Here is a 22,484-nt window from a genome sequence, read left to right on the forward strand (position 1 = left end):
GAGAGGCCAGGGTGGCTGGAGCCCAGTGTCCAGATTGAGAATCCCAAGCCCATTCTGGCTGGATAGAGAAGGAAGGGTCCAAAAATGCACCAGCAGCCTGATCATCTGTCTGCAGTTGTCATTGAATCCTGCCATCCAGGAACATCAGAGGGGACAAGAAGTCTCCTCTCATCCCTCTCTCACACAGGATAAATCGTGACACAAAGCTTCACAAAGGGGATTCCTTTTGAGCACTCTAGCTAAGTGTTAAATGGGCATTTTCTTTCATTGGCATCAGGCCTGTTCTGAAAAATGCACAGCTCATGGGCCCATGTCTCGAGGCCATCCAGCCCAAGATCCTCCCATTATTGGCAGAGAAAATGAAGACAGAGAGGTCATGAGATTTGTTCAGGGCCAGACAACAGCTCACTGAGAGGCTCCACTGCTGCAACTGTGAAATGTCTTCATTTCCATCTTTTTCCTCCTCTTCTCCATGGCCAGGGACTGCATCTTACTTGAGAGGAATCTAATAGAGCTACCGTTAACACAGCACTGGACCTTGAATCAGAAAGACCTGAATTCAAATCCTGTCTCAGATCCTTACTAGCTTTGTAACCTTGGGCAAGTCACTTAATCTCTGCTTCTGTTTCCTCATCTGTAAAACAAGTGAAAGCACCTCCCTCCCCTGGCTGTTGAGAGAAATGAGATAATATTGGTAAAGCATTTAGCATAATGACTGGCACACAGTAGGTGCTCTAAAAAGGCTTATTCCCTTCCCTTTCCCCTTTCTCCAAGGTACCTACCCAGTGCCATAGTCTTTGGCTGGAGAGATAGTCTGAAATGGAAAAGTTGGCCCCAATTCAAACTCTGTGCCTTGGTAGCCATCCTTTCTCCTGTTTCAGACTCAGACCATGGGAAGGGAAAAGGTGAAATCTCAAGAGATTGAAATGCCATTTCAAGCAACAACCTCCACAGCAGTCCAGGGACTTTCATCCATCAGGGCAGAACTATCTTTGTAAATGTAGTTGGAAATTCCTGAGAAAAATTCAAGTAGGGTTGGATAAGAACCAAGCACCTTCAAGATGGCAAGGGGTCTCCACCTTCTGGGGGGCCCCAGACCCTCCGGCAGTCAGGTTCAGCCTACTGACAGCTTCCTAGAAGAAGTTTTCTATTCCCTTAACATACTGCCTGGCACATAGCAGGTGCTTGATAAATGTTTATTGACTATTATAGAAAGGTTAGTCAAAAGCATTTATTAAGCACTTACTGCATACTGAGTACTATGCTAAGCACTATGCTAAGCACCAGGGAAACAAAACAAGACAAGGAACTTACAGTCCAGAAGGAGAGACAACATGCAAAGAACTGTGTATAAGCACAAATGGGATAAAATGAGGATAGTTTAATTATAATAATCCGTACATAAATCTAAGTCCCCTGCTGGGCTATAAACTCTATGTGCCAAAAATAAAGCTTAATAAATACTTAAGTACATCAATTATTATCAATAATCATTTACTTATGGCTCGCAAAGCACTTTGTGAATATTATCCTATTATTATTATCATTATTACACCAGCGGATCCAAGAAGCCATTGATACAGACACTCTCTCACCCAGAACAGCTTCCAGTCTGTCCTCACTTTCTTGTGTTCTATTATTCTTGGTGACAAGACTTTTATTATCCGGTAAGTAATAATGGTACCAATGGTAAACATAGCACAATCTCCCTAGGAGGAATCCTGGAGCAGAGCATAGAATGTCATCGCTGACAGAGAAACAAATTGTAATTGTGTTGAAAGTTCTCTTAGGACATAAAATGTCAGGGATGGAGGGGTCCTTAGAGAACATCTAGTCCAGCCCCTCCTCATTTTTAGGAGAAGAAACTGAGGCTTCCGCAAGGTAAGTAAGGCTAACCATTCCAAGTACCTCTTCCTACATAAAGGAGATCTTTTCTGACTACCATGGTTGTTAGCATTTTCCCCTCCTTTAAATTATTTTGACTTTCTTTGCCCATTAGTCACCTGTATGCAAGACGTTTCCATCCAAAAGAATGAAAACTAGCCAATATCAAGCACCATTGTGTTCTTTCTCTTCCATCTCCAGTACCTCGGACAGCTCCTGGCACAGAGTTGGTACCCTTTGCTGACTTGCCCAAGGTCACAAAGCTAGCTAGACCTCATTCTCCAGTCTCCCATCCCAGTATTCTTGCTCCACATCTCTCTGCTGTCTCCTTAGATAAATGATTCATGATCTTTCAACTCCAAGAGTTCCTACAGGATTCCGTCTATCATTAGAAACATGGCTTTGTGCAGAGGCAATGAGCTTCCACATTCTCTCCATCAGTGGAGTGAACCGTTCACTTTCCATGCAGAGATCCTGCTGGCTCAGCTCCCCCATCATGGGGCTCACTGTCCTTGCCGAGTCTCGGGGGCTTCTCCATCACTGACTGAATGATCGCAAATGGCTCACTGGAAGGTCCCCCCACTCCCAGCTATGATCCCAAAGATCCCATTCCCTGAACATGTCCACTCCAGGTCTACCATGATGTCAGGTGCGTGGTTGGCACTAATACTATGATCTTTACATATTCAGCCAGATTTTTCAGGGGAACAGATGTGGAATGACAGCCATTTGGTTGGAGGCAGGGCTGAAAAGCAGAAGAGTGATGGAGAAGCGCCTTATAAAGTCTACCCCCGATCCCTCCATCAAAAAGCAACAGAGCAGCTCCAAAAGCAGGCTTCAGATGGAAAAGTAATTAGAAAAGGAAAACAGAGCTTTGCCTCCTGAAGTTCCCGGCACCAGACGCCCAGCCTGTGCCTGGAGAAGCCATCTGAGCAGCTAGTTCAGGTGGGTGGCTCCTGGGTCACACAGATTTCGCTTGACGTTTTTACGGACACTTTGGGTGCTTGTCAAAGCCACAAGCAGCCCCAACCCTTTCCATTAGACCCCCAATGCCAATGCTCAGAAGGTATTTCAAAGAACAATTGCACGGCTGCCATCTGCTCACCCAACCTGCTGAAAATTTGAGTTTGAAACAGTCCTGCACATGTGGCCTGGCATCAAGGCTGGGATATCATAGGCTTTGGGGAAGGATGCAGGGGGTGAGAATGTTCCTAATAAATATTCATATAAAATGGTACCCATGAATGGGACCTTCAAACAGAATGTCAGATCCAGGAATGACCTCAGAACACAGAACAGGGAATGTCACAGCAGGAAGGGAACCTAAACATAGAATGCCATACCCAGAAAGGACCTTCGAACAGAAACACAGAGTGTAAAAGCTCTAATGTTATTTGTTCCAAGATCCAAGGCCTTTAATAGTTCCTATCTTAGAACAAGGAAGAGACAGTAGCAAAGGAGGAAGGGACATTGTAGACCATTTAACCCATTCTCCTCATTTTAAAAATGAGGAAACTTTGGTCCAAAAAGACATAACAGAGGCAGCTAGGTGGCTCAGTGGATAGAGAGCCAGGCCTGGAGACAGGAGGTCCTGGGTTCAAATTTGGCCTCAGACATTTCCTAACTGTGTGACCCTCAGCAAGTCATTTAACCCCCATTGCCCAGCCCTTAGTGTCTTCTTCCTTGAAACCAATACTTAGCATTGATTCTAAGACCAAAAGTGAGGATTTTTTAAAAAGCTATAACAGTCCATGGGTTAGTAATTTGGCTTGGCTTTATTGAGGATACCACATATCTTGACTCTTTCCCAACCCAAGTGCGTTATGTTTCTGTTACCCTACTCTGACAGCCCTTTCACAATCTCATTACAAGATCAGTACATTTCATCAAAGAGCACTTCTAGACAACCATAAAGTTCTTTAAAATCTGAAGACTTAGAAAATTTTTGCATCCATTATCTCATTTGATCTTCCCAACAACCCTCTCATTTCATGAGAAAATCAAGGACATTTAGTGTGCTCTCTCCCTCCTACTCTTCTCTTCCCTTTAAAACCTCTTGACAGCATCCCTAACTCTATCCTCCTGTCCCCTAGTCTCTGACAAAAGTGTGGCCTTTCTGACCAGGGCCAACTCCTTTATGTATGAACTTGAACCCAATACTTCATTCCCTCTCCAGAAGATTTTGACCTCAGTAACCTCCCCCTTCTAATGGTCAACATCTGCCTATGTGCTGGTTCCTTTCCTGAGGTCTTCAAACATGCCTAAATCTTTCCCTAGATCCTATCTTCTACACGAGTTATTGATTATTCCTCTTTTCCCTTTCTAAGTCACACTCCACAGAAAAGCTGTTTACACTTGCTGCCTCAACTTCCTTTCCTCTCCTTCTCTTCTTAACTCTCTGTGGTCTTCCTTCTGGCCTCCTCACTCAACTGAAACAGCCCTTTCCAGGGTTAGCACTGACCTCTTGATTTTTCAATCATCTGGTCTTTTCTCAGACCTTTTCCTTCTTAATGGCTATGCTGCATTCTTTACTATTCCACTGTCCTCTTCTAGATACTTTTTGCTCTGGTGTTTTTATGGTGCCATGGTATCCTGGTTCCCCTCTTGGTTGTCTTATTGCTCAGTAAGAAGGAAAGAGAGAGACAGAGATGGGGGAAGGAGAAATAGAGAGAGATAGAGAGACAGAGAGAGGTAGACTAAAAGAGATGAAGAAAGAGACTAAGAGACAAAGAAATAAAGGGAGGGATGGAGATAGAGAGGGAGTGAAGAGGAAAGGATATGTGAGAGACCTACAGAAAGATAGAGAAAGGGAGGGGAGGAGGAAGAGAAGGGAGAGTGAGCATGTCACAGAGAGACAGAGCAAGAAAGGAGAGAGATGAAGAACCATTCAAACACAATAAAAGGTAGAGTTGGAAGGGCATTTAGAAGGCATTTGGTCCAACCATAGTTGAGATTGCTGACAGTCTGACTAGTCTGTTGCTCCTCATCTACAAAATCCCGCCAGTCACCTTTGTCTTCACACATGCTCACCCCCAAATGGAATGCTCTTTCTCTTTACCTCTTTGAATTCCCAGCTTCCTTCAAAGCATCACTCAGGCATTTGATACTTTCCTGATGATCCCAGGTATTCAGACTCTCTTTTTTGTAATCACGTTACATAGATTTTGTATTTATTTACTTGTGCACATGCTGTGTCCCTGATCCTCCTTACAGCCAACATTCCTTAAGGGCATGTATTACTTTGTTTTTGTCACTGCGGCCTGAACATAGGATTTGGTATGTAGTAGTTTCATCATAAACATATGCTGAACTGAACTGAAGAATTGAAGAGAAACCTGCCCAAGATCACAAATCAGGACTGAATCCAGAAATCCCAGCTCCACACCTACTACATGATGCTGCCTTGGGAGGACAGGAGTTCTAATCATGAACTGACTTGAAAGTGGATAACTTCAATAGTTTGAAAAGAATTGACTTGGGAACCTCTTGATGGCTGACATGGTCAGCTTGATGTCATTGACTGAGAAGAATATTGGGGCCACTGGAATGTCTTTTCCAGTTTCTGCTTTATTGGTTGCCTCATAGCATGGATGCAGGAAAGCATCATCTGCTATGAACTGTTCAGGACTGAGGATCCCATTCAGAAAGGATATGCCTTCAGAGCCTCCTGAAAGAGGAAGAAAGGGTAAAGCTTGAGGCATAAGCTGATGATACCTTTGCAACTCTGGAAGATGCATCGAGCAAGCATTTATTAAGCCGTTGCTGGGTGCTTCCTTTTGAATGGGGGAGACAGTGTGTGCACAAAGCATTTAAAAATGAAACTAGTAAGAAAGAAAACCCCACTAGAAAGCTGATGCAATAATCCAGAAACTTTAGAACTTGGAATTTCAGAGCTAGGAGCGAGATGAGAATATTATATGTTAGAGCTGGGAGACTGGCTCGACTGGTGCCAAACAGAATGAGCTGGTCCCCTCTTCCACATGGCACTACTTAAGCATGCTAGCTCAGATCTGAGTCTTCTCTTCTCCATTCTAAGTGTCCCTAATCCCTTCAACAGATCCCCGTATTATATTGTGAAGAAAATTTCAAATTTCCAAGCCTTCATCTTGGGGTTGGCCAAAACCTTCCATTTTAGCCGGTACACGTGAGTGAGGACTGAGACAAAATAAAAGAAACCTTTCCAAAGACTCCCTTTACTGGCACACACTGAGGAATCCAATCCACTTGGCAAATATAATTTCAGCTTATGACAATGGAAAATAACTATAAAATGAAGCTCATAAAATTGACTGTTTGACCTGTCTTCCAGGCTGGGTTCAAACACTGCTGGACACAAACATGGCCATTTGGGGAGTGCCTTCCTCCCCTATCTCTTGTAATCAAAGAATGCCTTCTCTGCCATCTGGCCCATAATGAGAAGACATAATCTTCTTTTTATTACACCATCATCAAAGACAGCCACAAACCACCCCCTCCCCAAAATATATTACCCTCGTCACAATGCTGTGCGTTATGGAAGTCGTAAAGGCTTTCCCAGAGAGAGGCAATCCACTTTAATTAAGCCTTGTCGAAGGAATGCATTTCCAAACCATCAAGAACAGATCATGAAGAAGGGAGAACTTGCCGTCCCAGAAAAAATCCACCACAGGGATTAAGCCTGGAGTCAAATCAATTTTCCTATTAAGAGGCTGCACAGCTCAGGGAATTCATAATGGAATTGGGAGGTGCTCTCTTTAAATTTGGGTCCAAGCTGTCCTTACCAGAGAGCTGTTGATGCCTAACAAATAGTGACTGATAGGTCAGTGTGGGATCAGGATGCCCCCAAATCCCTCATGCATGGCTGGCAGAAGCAGGTTTGGTCCAAGGTTCCTGAATGATCGATTGACTCTTCTGCCATGCTCATTTCCAGTTGGAATGCAAGCCAGAAGGGAGGAGAGAGTGTGGCAGTCCTCAGAGCCCAGAGAGGAGGGCTTTAGTCAAGTGAGAGCACGGAAATATTTAGAGGAAAAGTTTTACATTAGGTGCCTTTTGAAACAGAATGACCAGAAGAATTGATCTTTTCATCCAAGAGTTCCCTCTAAAATTAGACACTGGATAAATAGGAGAATGGGTAGAAAGCTATTCTTTGAGACAAGAAGACCTGACTTCAAGTCCTGTCTCTGTAATATTTTGTTACAATAATTAGTTCATTTTAAGCCCAGGTTACAATAATAAGTTCATATATTAAGAATAATAAGTTCATTTAAGCCTAAGTTCATTCAATTTAAGTTCATTAAGGGATACAGAATTATCCTTCAGGCCCACCGTTATAAAGTTTATATTAAATGAAAAAAAATGTAATTAATAAAATTTAAAATAAAATTAATAAATAATAAATAAATGAAATTAAATACAAGTAAATATTAAATGAATAGATAGGAATACCATCATCATTGCTCTGAGCCCCCAGTTAGAAAAAGTCCTAACATTTTGGCAAAGATTTGGCACTTTGCCTTAATTTATATTTATATCGATCTCCCAATGAACTCTGGCTTCTTTGTACTTTAGGCAAAATTGAGGATATATTTATGTGTAGATGTAGTGGTCTACATAACTGAGACTACTAATAGGCAGGAGAAGAAGTTGGAAAGGGAACAAATTTTTCCTCAAAACTTGCCTTAGTCCCAGAGGAGGCGACTATAAGTGGTGATATTGGCTCCATCTGTTTGCTGAGATGCCCATAGGGCAAATGTCTGTCCTCACTCTTCCTTCTCTGGCATAGCTGTCCTTTCTCCCTTCTTTCTCCGGTTTCTCCCAGGGTTTTTGTTCTTTCTAGCTCACCACTCCTTTAAATCAGCTGCCAACCCCACAAAATCTCTCTCTCTGGTCCTCAACTTGTTCCTGCTTTCAGACTGACTCACTGGGGTATGACCTTCACAAATCAAAGTAAGCTTCCATTTTAACTTCCTGAGTCTCAGTTTCCTCATTTGCAAAATTAAGGGGACATACTAAAGGGTCTCCAAAGTTCCTTCCAGCTCTAGAACTTTGGTCTCAGGAGCCAGTGATCCCTTCATGACCACCTTTACCCCCTGCCCAGGGAGCCTCCTCAAATAAAAAATTTGAACTCTGCTCAAGGACACAAAGTAGAGCATAGAACCAAGCAAGATAAGGAATAGAACCAGCCTGAAGGACAGAAACCTCCTTCCCTGGCATCCCTGACAAGCCAAGCATGTGGAATGGCAGCCCTGGAAGGGGTAAGAATAGATCAAGGAAGTGGTAGGAATCTTGTTTGGAGTGGATGTGCTGAGAATGAGCAGGCAAAATAAAATGTCCAACACAGAGACAAGTCAGAAATTCTGCTCGATCAAACTGGCCCATATTGCAGAGAAACAAAAATATTTCACTCCTTTTCCTCTGGATGTCTGTTTAGATGAGCCTCCAATAGATTCCAAGTGCTTTATTCCTAAGCCCCCTAGAAAGGAGGAAATAAAGCATGTACTTTCCACTAGATTGGTCCCTGTTATCATGAGGCACAATCCCAGAGATGCCAAGAAGACTAGGAAGATTCAGAGTATCTGAGCTGTTCCTAAGACCTCTGTGCTGCCAGCAAGAACCCTCTAGATCCCCAGTGTCCTCATCAGGAAATATGACCACGCTGGCTACAAATGAGCCAGATTATATTTCCTGCCATCACCACCAAGTGATGGTGTCCTCTCACTAGCAGGTCAAATAAGTCAACCTAGCCGGAGTAGCAAATACTCACCCTGAGAGAGAGATGCACTAGGCAGGTCAAACTACTGCCCCTCTCCCATCACCACGTCCTCCCAGATCCAGATGGAAGCAGCCCAGAACCCACAGCCAAAAAGCCCAAGGAATAGCAGGATCCCCTGGACCACTGATCCTGCTTTCAGCCTGGCTCTCTAGCCATCATCCAAAGGAGAAACTTTCCTAGAATTGAGACCTAGTCGTTGACCCTGAGGGTGCTCCAGCCCAAGCTTCCTCAGCAGCCACAGCTACTGTAAGCTGAGAAGAAGACATTCCTTCCCATCCCAAAATATTTGGCTTTGGCAAATGGTTCAGCATCAGAAACAGATGTAGTGTGTTCAGTGCCAGTAAAGAAGGTGCATCACCATCAGCTCTGCTGCTGCACCCTTAAACTCTCAAGACCCTTCTGTTCACCCCCAGCTGAAGCCTCCTCTATGTGTGTCTCCTATTCAAATGAGAGGGTCTTAAGAGCAGGCCCTGCTTTTCATATCCCTGCCATTTAGCAGAGTATTTTGCACCCAGGAAGAGCCTAAAAAATGCCTCTTCATGTATTCATTGATTCTCTTTTCCAAATTCCAGTCTTGGCTTTGGACATTCCCCTATTTCGCAGTTCCTTTTAAAGTAAAAGCTAACAGCTAGGAAACACTGGCCAAGACAAATGAGGTTGTCTGGCAGAGGGAGCTGCTTGCAGGACTGAAGCCCAGTCAGGACTTTGGGGGCCTCTCCTTGGATGGTCGATTGTCTCCCAGGGTACCCTGAGCAAAGATCTCACCAAGCAGCCTGGCAGGAGGAGCCCCCAGACTGACCTTTGGCTTGACCTGATGTGGCCAGCTGAGGTTCATGCTAACTTGTTAGCTTCCCAAATGCTCCCTGGAAATCTTCTTAATCTCTCCTTCTGCTCTCCAGGTCCCTGGGATTCAGAGTCAGATGCCACAGAAGGGCAACTCCCTGCCATCCCATCCCCGTGGACATCAACAGTCTCCATCCTGTGCCCCTGGCTGGCTCCTCAACTTCCTCCCTCTGGAAGCCTGTTCTATTACTAAATCACCCTCTGCTTCTCCTACCCTGTCCCTCTTTCTGCAATCATAGAAATTTGGGTTCTTCCAGAAGACATTGTATTCCTGGATCCAGAAGACGCTGGTCACCCCAGAACGCCCCTTCTTTCAAGGCCCCTGTCACACTGGGGGGAAAGAGAAGCCATGCATCTTTCTCCTGCTAGCGCCTCCTTCTGACACCATCATTCAGAACCCTCTCCTGATTTGAGGTTCCAGACACACTAGACATCTAGAATCTGGGGAATGTCTACCAGCCCCCACATCCCTCTGCCTTCTTCCTTGAGAAGGCCAATCCCAGACTCGGTCTTTCTCTCCGTCCTAACCCTTTCTCTCATACAGAGAGACTCCAACATACCTTCAATACACCCATATAATGCTTATTGACCTCCTTTACAAGATGGCCTCTACCTCAGTCACACTCAGGGATGGCCACATCCAAGATCACCTCATCACCACCCACAACTATTGGACCCTGTCCAGAACTTAAAAGCTTGAAGGTCTGGCTCCTTAGCTCAGCTTCCTCCTGTCCTCTCCCCTATAGTCCTTGCTCCATTATCCTATCACCAGACAGCCTCTGCCTAATCAAGACCCTGAACTGCCCCTACCATGTGCTTTTTGGGATGCTGATAATCACTGGAGAAAGTCATGAGGTCTTACTAATTAAATCTACTACATATTGATGATATAATGTCATCTGCTACATAGCAAACCTTTTATTCTTACCCTAACCCACAGTGTCTACTAAGGGGAAAACATTTATTCAACACCTACTATGTGCCAGGTCCTGTGCTAAGTACTTCACTAATAAATCTCATTTGACCCTCACCATAACCCTGGGAGGTAGAAGCCATTACTCTCATTTTACCATTGAGAAACTAAGGCAAGAAGAGGTTTAGTGACTTGCCCAGGTCACAGAGCTATGAAGTATCTGAGGCTGAATTTGAACTCAGTCCTTCTGAACTAACTTTCTATCTCTTCAAAACACCTATTCCCTTTTCTCCAGCCTTCCTCTCTATAGAGGACCTGATCTCATAGCTTAATACGAAAACAAAAAAATGAAAGAATGAAGTGCATTATTAAGCATTTACTATATGTAAAGCACTGAGGGTACAAATGGAAAGGTAAGATTGTTCTGCTCCAGGATCTCATTTTGAATAGGGAGATATCACGTGGACAGAGGCCATCCATCCCAAGCTTCACTCCCTCCTAATTCACCACCTCAAATATCCTTTACATTGTCCCCCATTCTCTCCTACTTTGTACCCCCCTCTGCTGAAGAGTCTGTCCTTTTCCCTGCCAAAGCCCAACCCTCTCATCATAGCCTTGATCTCATCCCTCCAGTCTCCAACTGAGGATCTCACCTCTTAGGTCATTCCACTCAATTCTATCCCACAAGCATGTGCTAAATACTGTCCTAGGTGCTGGAAATGAAAAAAAAAAAAAGCTAAAGCAAGTCCCACCCTGCAGGAACTTATATTTCACGGGAGAAAAATGGCAAGTATAAAGAAAAATAACCAAAATTCTTTGGGGAGGAGAGCATTAGCAACCAGGGGAGGAGGGGAAACAGGGGGAGGGACTTGAAGAGAGGCTTCATGGAGAAGGTAACTGAAAACAAGCCTTAATGGGACCTAAGAGAAAAAGGAAATTTTTCTTTATTTTTTTGCTTCCAGCACCAAGGACAGTGGCTAGTGCTTAATAAATGTTTCCTGGATTGAGTCAAAGGAGAGAAGAGTGAGGCCTGAGCTCATTGTTCCTGGTTTACACATTTTTCTGTCTGTGGCTGGAAAATATTTTTCTTTCCCCTTCAATTTTCCTTCTCTGCCCTTTTATGTTCTCTTTGCTCCAGTGGAGCAATGAAAAAAAAAATTTGAAAATCAGAAGATAAAAGCTGCCAGACTATATTTGTGCTCACTAGCCATGATGGGAACACTGACTTGCCCTCTTGATGACATCCTTATTGGCAAAAGTCCCAATGGGAGAAATATCTGGCCTGGTGGTACACAGAATGGGTCTTCTCAAAGAAATTGGGGATAATTCTTCTTCCCTAAAGACTTCATGGGAATCCAGCTTTTAGTAATCTGTGGTAGACACCTTAAGAATGGGAGATGTGGTTTCCATTTGTCCAAGCATTTGGAAGCCATCATTATCAAGAATTGTGTAACCAAAGGGCTATGGACATTGACATATTTAATGCTGAAGAGTCTGTTCAAAGCCCCAAGGGCTGTCATCTTTACAAATACTGGTGTGGATGAAAAGTTCAGGACTCTGCAATTTCAGGCACAAATCAGCCAGAGATGGATTTATTAATAAAATTATTCCAAGTCTAAGCTTCTCTGCTTAAATTAAAATTCCAAAGGTGCAGAAATACACATGTATTGCCTTTTAAATTTCCCTTTGCAATTTGTAGGGTTCTAGAATGAAGATAAATGCCATGATTGTGAGCCAAATGGGGCTTGGGTAGGAGAAAGTCTAAGCAACTGGTTTGGCACATCAAATGGAACAAAAGCCATTTAACTTTTACTCTACGCTGGAAATTCATTTCCTTCAAACTGTTCAATTCCTCCCTAAGCACTTAGTCAATCAGCAAACATTTATAAAGCACTCACTGTATGGCTGTAGGTAAGCCACAGACCAAAGTGCCAGAGCACCAAGGAAGGCAAAAGCATGGACTCTACCCTCAAGGATCTCACCATGGGGAGACAACATGCAAACTAAGAATCTTCCTTTCCTCCTCAAAGGGCAACAGTGAACTCAAGAGATACTTCTATTAACTGAATTAACCAAAGACTTCTTTCTCTAAGTCTGATTATTATTCTGATTACTTTGGAAAGAAATCTGTCCTAAGGTGATGAGGCCTCTCTTCCTTTAAACACCTGTTAGGTCTTAATGAAGAATTTTATAAGATTTTTGCATGACTCTTTTTCAGAACTGATCATTAAGGAGTTTCTGATTCAGATTAGACAGAGGATTTACACTCTTGCTATGATATTTTGTAATGTGTAACCTAAAAAAAAGAAGGGGCAAAGGTTTCGATATGCTGTTAGCATGGCTTCCCTTCCTGCAACAGCATCATAGGAATTAGAGCTTGAAGGGGTCTGACCCACCCACACACTTTATATTGGGGGAAAATAAGATCCAGAAGGGCAAGTGGCATAGTGGGTAGAGAGCTGTGGGCTACTGAATGCCCTGAAGAGCCATTTCTTGTTTCTCCTGACTCTTTACTTTGCCTCTGGCCCTGCATCACCTGATTGCTAAGTACACCCCATGGAGAAATTCCCTTCCACCTCCAACATTTCCCTACATTCTCCCCTTTGTCATTTCATTTTATGTATGCTCTAGAATATAAGGTCCTTGAGGTAAAAGCTTTCTTTTTGTTGTTTTGCTTAAAAGATGCTCTTTTGCTCCCTCCCTCTCTCTCTCTGTCTCTCTCCATCTCTCTTTCCATCTTTCTCCCTCTCTCTCTGTCTGTCTGTCTGTCTCTCTCTCGCCATCTCTCTCCATCTCTTTCTGTCTCTCTGTCTCTGTCTGTCTCTGTCTGTCTGCCTCTATCTTTCTGTCTGTCTGTCTGTCTGTCTGTCTGTCTGTCTGTCTCTCTCTCTCTCTCTCTCTCTCTCTCTCTCTCTCTCTCTCTCTCTCTCCCCTAATCAACCATACAACAGAGGTGAGATTTGAACCTAAGCCCTCTGACTCCAAGGGCATGACATAGATGTCAAATCCATCAGCTATGTAGGATGAAATTGGGAGAGACAGCAAATTCATTGGGTGAAAGATTCCTGATCTCTCCTCCCCCACCCTTCTTCAAGTAAAATATCCTACTTCCTCCTACTAATATTCATGAAATAGACTTGAGTCCTTCGCCATGCTGGCTGACCTCCACTGGTCCTTTGCAGCTCATCGTTGTCCTTTCTAAAATGAGGCCCAGAATTAAGTGAGGGACACCAGATGAAGTCGCTCCAACTGGGGCAGAGGGAGGGGCACAGTTACCTATCTGTTTCTGGAAGTTGCCCCTGTGAATCTCATTAGTTTTACTGGATGCCATATTTGACACCATTGGCTCTTCCATATTGACCTTGTAGTCAGCTTGGTGAAACAAAGATGATTGGAGGAACACAGACTATCAGGTGAACCTTAGGACTTAGAGCATGTGATACCCCATCTGGAAAGAACCTGGGACAAAGAACATAGACTATTATGGCTGGTCAAGGAACCCACATGGATCATAGGAAAGCCAGTATGCCCCCACCCCAATTCCAGTCTTCTTAGCCATGCTAAGGAGTCACAAAAGCTCCCCAAATTTCCTTCAGGAAAGAGAAAGCCATTCTTGAACCAGGTTCTTGGCTGCTCTGTGTCTGAAGTTGTCCTCCAGGACTTGTGCACCATCCCTGCCTCATGTGTGGAGGGCGCAGAAGCCTGCCTGGGGCAGTCGTGCCCAGATCTCCCCCACGGCACTGGCACCGACAATCATATTTGTTTGCCTGTCTCCAGCTGGCTGTAATCTAATGAGAAGGCTCTGAACACTCTCAAAGGTAAATCAGTTGATCAGTGAAATATTAGAGTCTCTGGAGACTTGGACTCAGCCCTGAAGCCATGCACTGTAGACTCCAAATCAATAGCTGAGCACTGAGTTAGCAGAAACGACAGAAGACCAGAGGAGGCGGGCCGGCTGGCTCTGGCCCTGCTAGAGAATTCCACAGCCTTGAGTGCAGGAACAGGACCTGGAGGAAACCAGAACAATGGCAGACCTGGAATGCGAGACTTGGGCCTCTGGGTTCTGCTCCCTTTCAGTCCAAAGGTCCAGGCTCTAGAAAGCATTCAACGTGGGGCCTGGCACACAGCAGGTATTTAATAAATGCTCATTGATTAAGGGATTGATTCTTGGATGACATTCAAAGCTTTTGGAAGCTGCCAGGGATCCAGAGAGTCCTTTAATCTCTGGGATTTTCAAAACAGAGGACGTGGGTTCAAATCTTGCCTCTTTGTGACCTTGGAGAGATCACTGAACGTCCTGGGCCTCGGGTTCTCTATGTAGAAAGGGATTGGACTAGATGAGCCCGGAGGTCCCTGCCGCTCCTACTTGCCTGATGTATAGAGACAAAGAAGAATAAAGGCAGAAAGAGAGCATGCTGGGAGGCAGGCGACCAGGACACCTGGGTCCTAAGGGCCCTGAACCTGAGCCCCAAGAATGAGGGGGTTGGCCTGCAGGATCCCCGAGTCCCTCCTGGCAGTTCCAAGCCCCTCCGTTTCTTTGTTCTGAGGTGCCTCCCAGCTCCCTCGTTCTCCCTTGGTTCTTGGTTCTCCCTGTCCGGGAGCGCTGCGGGGAGGGGAAGTCGGGAGCGAGGGGCCTCCAGGAGGAGCCAAAGGAGGGGTCCTGCCTGGGCCCGCCGGCATGCCCGGAGCCGGGCGCAGAGCCAGCCGCCGTTTGCCGCCAGCGCGGGGAGAGCTCATTTTCAACCGCACGGAGTTCATCGTTCCCCGATCAATAATTGATTAGCCGCCGCCTGTCAGGCTGTGGAGGCAGCCCGTGCATAATAAGAGCGCGAGCCGGCAATGGCCGCCAGCGCCCAGGGCCAGGAGGAGGCTCCTCGGAGCCTGCCTGCTGTCGGGCTGTAAGAGTCGGGGTCCCCCACCCCAATTCCAGTCTTCTCAGCCCCCGCTCAGGAGGAAAACGTCCTCGGCTACTCCTCCTCCATCCCCCGTAGGTCCCAAGCCTGTACCAACTCCCTGTGGGTGACTCTGCCTCAGTCTCCCCCTCAGCAAAATAGGCGGCTCTTCTCTGCCGCGTTCTAGGTTCCGGGGTCCCTTAATAATCGGTTCCTTAGAGCCATTTGCATCCCGAGTCTTCCGGCCGGCAGGCTCGGGGTCACAACAAAGAAGAGGCAGAGCAACAGCCTCTGCCCCACATTCTACCGGACAGAAGGGGGGCGGGGTGGAGGCAGGGATCACGTGTGCAAACCAAATATGAAGTGATTGCAAAGGAATCTAGCAGAGCGGCTCCTGCAGCCAGGGTAAGCAGGACAGGCTTCCCGGAGGAGGAGGAGGCGGCGGCGGCTTTTGAAGGAAGTGAGAGATCTCAAGGGGCAGATCGGAGAAAGAAGTGAGTTCCAGGCGTGGGCCACAGTGTGGGCAGAAATGGGGCAGTCCTGGGAGAGAAAAAGCCACGTTAAACAGAGGCATCTCCACCGGGGCAAGGGAAGGCGGACAGTGAAAGAGGATAAGTAGGGTTCTCTGAGGCGCTGTCCTTGGGCCCTCTGGTTGGCAGTCTGTCTTTCCTGCTTTCTAGGAACCCTGGGACCAATGGGCGAGCACCAGAGCATGTGGGCTGGCCATGCTGTTATGGGCCACCGGGCACATTGTTCATGAGTCAGCAGGCTGGCTGTGATATAAAGGAGAGGGGGCAGGAGAGCCTGCTCCCTTCCTTGAATTGATCTGGAATATGCTTTATTAAGGAGAAATGAAACCCTTTGTTACTGGTTCATTCTGTAATTCATGACGGGCTCCCTCTGTCTGTCTCTGGCTCTCTCTGTGTCTCAGTCTCTTTGTCTCTGTACCTCACTCTCTTTTTTCTCTGCCTCTGTCTCTCTCTCTTTCTGTGCCTATTTCTGTCTCTGTGTGTCTCAGTGTCTCTCTCTTTGTGTCTCTCTGTCTCTTTTTGTCTCTCTGTCTCTTTGTGTCTGGCTCTGGCTCCCTGTCTCTGTGTGTATCTCTCTCTGCCTTCCTCCAGCTGCCTATCCATTTGTCTGTCTCTCCTCTAATGCCTATCTCAACAGTCAGCAAAGAGCAGGATTAGGTTTTTCTGAGAGAAGCTTGTGAGGGATCAGAAAGTATCAATGATCATCAGTCTCCCACCCCTGGCCAGCGACTGCCATTGATCAGGCACTTCAGGGGCAGCTGCCATTAATACCACTCCGAAAAGCTGACCAAGAGAGCTCGTGAGGAACCCTCCTAAAAGCTGCTTCTTCAAGACTAGGAGGTGATGAGCCAGGGGTCAATCCCCTGCCTGAGCAGTCAGAGACACCCAGGGCCCCAAGCACCCTTTCTGCCAGATAGCCAGGGAGGAGGATGTCAAGGTGCTCCCCAAATCACAGAACTTCCACACTGGAAGAGAATATTCAATCACACCTGAACAAGAATCTCCTTTGGGACATTCCTGAAGTGATTGTCCACCTTCTGCTTGAGAACCTGCAGCCACAGGGAGCCCACCACCTCCAGTGTAGCTCCTTCCACTCTGGGATGGCTCTTATTGCTGGGAAGTTTTTTCTCAACATCATCTAATCCTTGCCTCTTTGTAACTTCCATTCATTACTCAGTCAATCAATAAACATTGACCAAGCATTTTCTTTGTGCCAGGAACTGTGCCAAGCACCTGGAGGCACAAAAAGAGATCAACAATAGTCCCTGCCCTCAAGGAGTTTGCAGTCTAATGGGGGACACCACATGCAGATAGATAGACAGATAAGTGGATAGATGATAGATGGGTGTGTGGGTGGAGAGATAGATAGATAGATAGATAGATAGATAGATAGATAGATAGATAGATAGATAGATAGATAGATAGACAGATAGACAGACAGACGGACGGACGGAGGGAAGGAGGGACGGATGGATGGATGGATGGATGGATGGATGGATGGATGGATGGATGGATGGATGGATGGATGGAGAGATAGGAGAGAGAGAGAGAGAGAGAGAGAGAGAGAGAGAGAGAGAGAGAGAGAGAGAGAGAGAGAGAGAGAGAGAAACTGTATAGGATAAATAGGAAACAAGAACGGAAGAACACTGGAATCAAGAGGACTTAGGAAAGACTTTCAGTAAAAGATGGCATTTTGTTTGTTAATTTAAGGAAGCTAGGGAAGCCAGGGTGAAGAAATGAGGAGGGAAGAATATTTCCAGACAAATAGGGCAGCCAGACAAAATGTGTTTGGAGTCCAAAGACAAAGTATCTTGTTGAGGAACAGTCAGGAGGATCAAAGAGCATGAGAGCATGTGTTAGGGAATAAGATGTGAGAATACTGGAAGTTTAGGAAGGGCTTTGAATGCCAAAACATTTTGTGTTTGATTCTGGAGGTGATGGAGAGTCAGTCATTGGGTCAGGTGAGTTTATGCTCATGCAGAATGTATTACTCAGTCCCCCTAGATCTACCCTATGAGACTCAACAGAACAAATCTAATACTTCTTACACATGACATCCCTCTAGATGATTTAAGGCATGCTCATGTCTCCTGGAATCTTTTTCAATGTCAAACTTGCTGGATTTCTTCAGTGGGAACCTCTTATGACAGGATCCCAAGACTCTTCACCATGCTTACTGACCTCCACTGGATGCTCCACAAATGATCAATGTCTTTACTAATATGGAACCCCCTAAACTGGACATGGTACTGAATATACTGTCTAACAAGGGTAGAATGCAAAGGAACTAGCAATTTGATAGACATGTCATATATGCTTTTGACCAAGTCATTGATAACAGAATCAAACTTTTGGCCAAGCAAATATCCTCCAGGCCTTTCTTTAAAGACTTCCTTCAAGTTGACAAACCCTACTCTGCCAGTGTAGTAAGTCTGTCAACAAAAGAAATAACTGTCTGTCAAAAACTGTTCTTTCTGAAACCAGGCAAGTTTGCTGTGATTACTGCTGCCTTATCTAGATTCTCATTATCCATCCCTTTTATCAATTGGTCTAAAAACTTGCTAGTAATCACAGCTAAACTCACTGGCCAATAGCTTTCAAATCTCCCCTTTCTGAAAGTCAAAACATAACTTACCCTTCCCTAGTGTCATAACTATTCCAGGGTAACAAAATTCGGGGTGTAAAAATGACCCTATGACATTTTTCCTAGGATCCTACTGCTTTTCCCTCCTTCTGTAGGATGCCCTTCCCCACTCCCACCAAATTCCATGTGGAATAAGAGGTAGTCTACGGGGCAAGACACTGGGTATCTCAAGGCAAAAGGAAGACCACAAGGAGCTCGTGCTCTGATGGGAGAGACAGCGTGTAGATGTATAAGTAAATACAAGAATTTCTGGTTGCAAATCTGCCCTTCTCCCATCCTATGGCACCTCTCACATCTTCTACAGTCTTTCAAAAGTCACTGACAGAGGCACAACCATTAACTCCGCCAGTGCTCTTAGTGTCCAAGGATGGAATTCATCTGGGCTGATAATTTGAACTCTTCAAAGACAGCTACTATCTTTCTATTTATCTTCAATCTTGGCTCCCTATTATTCATTTTTATTCTTTCCTTTCTAGGTCAATAATCATTCGTAGTGGCAGAAAACAAAAAGGGGAGGGGGAGGGAATTGGATTGGCTTTTTCCCTTGTCCAGTTTGGGTTTAATGACCTCTAAGGTCCCTTCCAGTTCTAAAGCTATGACCCTATAATTAGTGGTGTCCAGGCACAGATAGAAAGACAGATTGGCAGAGATAGAAACAGAGTGATAGAAAAATTGAGAGAGAGAGAGAGAGAGAGAGAGAGAGAGAGAGAGAGAGAGAGAGAGAGAGAGAGAGAGAGAAAGAGAGAGAGAGAGAGAGAGAGAAATTTGAGTTCACAGAGATGGAACAAGAGTGACTTTGTCTCTTTAAGTTAATACACAGGAGCCATCCACTGCCATCTTCAACAAATCACCTGGGATCTATTTGGCACAATGCTCCCTATTCTCAGTTCCATAAAGGTCCCTGAGTGTGATCCTAAGGAACATCAAGTATTGTCCTTCAAGCACATTACCCAGGACTTTGGAGCAAAGACTCCTAACCAAGGCCACATGGCACAGTTCTCAATGGCCCCCCAAAGGCCGTATAAATAGTCCCAAGCAGTACATTCAGCACAGTTCTCAAACAATCCCCAAAGGAGTCTTTAAGGAGGTCCAAGGACCACAACAGCTGGTAGGTCTTGAGGTCACTATCACCCCCAAACACAACAAATAGATCTTTGTAACATTTGTCACCCTCAAGGCATAGTCCATAAAGGTACAAGACCAATTTGTATCACTTTACATACTAAATGCCCAGGTACAGTTAACCTTTTAGTTCCACCAAGTCAAGAGGAAGAGGCTAGAATCACTGTCACACTGTGTGGCCCCAGGACTTAAAAAGGACTGCTGATCCTCATGACTCCCTTCTTCATGCTCACTGCTCTCCCCCACTTCAGCCATGAGTTTTTTGGTCTTTTATCTGCTTGGGGCAGGGCTTTTTCCCTGATCTTTCCTGCCTGAAGAGGCTCAGTTCCATTTCTGAGGTGGAAGGAATACTGTCCCTGGGCTCCCCCAGGTGCCATGTGCAGTGAATTTAGCTGGATTTTACTCCTCCGTTGTCAGCATCCCTGGTATTGTGAGCTCCTTCCGCTGAGGGATCCCTCGATGTGCTTGTACCAGGCCACTCCTCAGTACTGATTCCATTGCTCTCACTTCTTACTCTAGCAAGACGGGATCTTCCTGCTGCCTCTCTCTGTTTTCCTTGGCTGAAACCCTGCTTCACTCTGTCTTCTGGAGGTTCTAACAGTCCAAAGTGTGCTTTGAGGCTTTGCTCTTTTCTTTGGTGGTTGTTTGGAGATGGGTTGGGGCAAGCTAGGAACATTTCTTGCTCTTCCATCTTGGATGCCAGAAGCAGAAGTTGCAGCCATGGGATTTCTCCAATCCTAATCTCCTAACCAAGACCAAATATAGGGCAGACTTAACTCAGGCCAGTCCAGGCCAGTCTGGAGACCTCAATCTAAGAAGAGGTGTGCAGATCCAGGTTTGGAACAAACAGGCACACTCATAGACCATCTAACAGCAAAAGGAAGACTCAGGCTTGTTCCTTAGTCACAGGTATAAAGACTCTTCTTCAAAGATACAGAATTGATTTCTTTGGACCCAGCTTCCCTGCCTCTTGCTGACTCTGCTGGCATGACCATCAGAAGCACATGTCAAGCCTATGGGAGAAATCCCTGACTCCCAGGGGCTGCCTTTGTGCTCTAAGTGGCCAGGAAGCTACATTAATGGTTTGAACTCTGTATTTCAGACCAATAGTGTCAAAACTCTTAAAGAGCATTTGAAGCTCTTTGTAATCAGCCTTAATGTCTTCCTCTTCCCTCACACTGTGGTCCAGCCATACTGGCCTTCCTTTCGTCCTCACAGACAATGTCCTCTATCCAGTCTTTGTGATTTTGCCCTGACTATTCCCTATACCTGGCATGCTGTCCCTCCCCACTTCTTCCTCTTATAATCCTAACCTTCATTCAAGGCTCAGCTTAAGCACTGCTTCCTCCATGAAACCTTTCCAGATACCTCCAACATTTGCTTTGTTAATATTTTCCATATTCTCATTTAGGTACCAAAGGAAGCATAGTGTGGTGGAAAGAAAGCTCCCCTTGGAAGCTAGAAGACCTAGAATATAGTGGCTGTGTGACCCTGGCCAAGTCATTTCCTGTGGTCATAGGCCCCATGCAACCGCAAGGGTCCTCTTTGTCTTTTATTCATTTGGGGGAGCTTTCTTCATGATCTTGCCTGTATGTTAAGGCTCAGCACCACTTCTGGAGAAGATGGGGCACTGTCCCTAGGTTCCCCCAGGTGCCACATGCAGCAGATTTGGCTGGATGTTACTCCCCAGCTGCCAGAACCCCCTAGTGCTGTGAGCTCTGGGGTTGTTCCTTTGTCTGAGGGTTCCCCCAGACCATAAGTTGAAGAGAATGTTCCAGTTTGCCTTGGCAGAGCGTGTTCTTGTTAAGGACTTCCCTATATGAGTGAAGCCATGCTTCCATGGCCTACCTCCTTAAATGGGCACAAGTTGTTTCACCTGAGAGACTGTAAATCCTGGAGGGCAGGACATGTGTCATTTTTGTCTTCTTATTCTAGCACCAAGGACAGGGCCTGACAAGGAAGACAATAGTGTTAAATGGCATCGAATAGATGTAAAGTGCTACACTTAGCCTCCAAAAATCAATTACGCTCACATGGGATGATGAGGATGTGACTGCAGAGCAATTTATGTGAAAAAGATGGGGAGGGGAGTCAAATAAACTACAGGCTCAATCTACTGGAAGGTCAAGAATGTGCTCTATCAGCCAGAAACGCTCATTTGGTGCTAGGCTTCCTGAACGGACGTCCCATACGCAGAGTACGAGAAGATCCAGCCTTAATTTTCCTCACCCTTGTTAGACCACGTCTGCAGAATTTTGTTCAGGCTCAAGTATCTGATTTTAGGAGGGCCATTGGCAAGCTGCCTGCCTTGATGTCCTGCTCTAAGCCCTCGGCACACTAGGAAGATGACCCGAGAATAGCAAATGCGTGGCTAGAGATGCACAAGACCTGCCAGTTCCTACAAACCTTGCAAGGCTTTGGTTGTACACTTGGTTGTGAACCATTTGTCAGTGGTCCAAGGGCTAGAAGTAAAGGCTGCAGCAGCTCATCCCCAGGAGATTGTCCTTATGCGACTCACGAATTCTGAGGACTACTTAGTAGCTAATAGCATTTCTTTAGTACTTTAAGGTTTAGAAAGAGCTATATGTTCTATTTCATTTGATTTCTGTAATAAACCTATAAAATAGGCTCTATTATTATCCCACTTTACAGATGAGGAAACTGAGGCAGACAGAAATTTTTAGGGTCACATAGCTAGTAAATGTCTGAGGTAGGATTTGAACTCAGCCCTTTCTTAGCATCCAACACCCTAGCTACTGTGCTACCTATCTGTCTATCTGGCACTTATTAGCCATGAAACTGAGGGCAAATTAGCTGACATCTCTCATCACTTTCCTCACTAACGTAATAGGAGAAAGAATTGCACCTGCTTAACAGAGTTGTTGGAAAGATCCTTTGAGATATG

The sequence above is a fragment of the Monodelphis domestica genome, chromosome 1 (genome assembly GCF_027887165.1).
Source record: "Monodelphis domestica isolate mMonDom1 chromosome 1, mMonDom1.pri, whole genome shotgun sequence".
NCBI lineage: Eukaryota > Metazoa > Chordata > Mammalia > Didelphimorphia > Didelphidae > Monodelphis > Monodelphis domestica.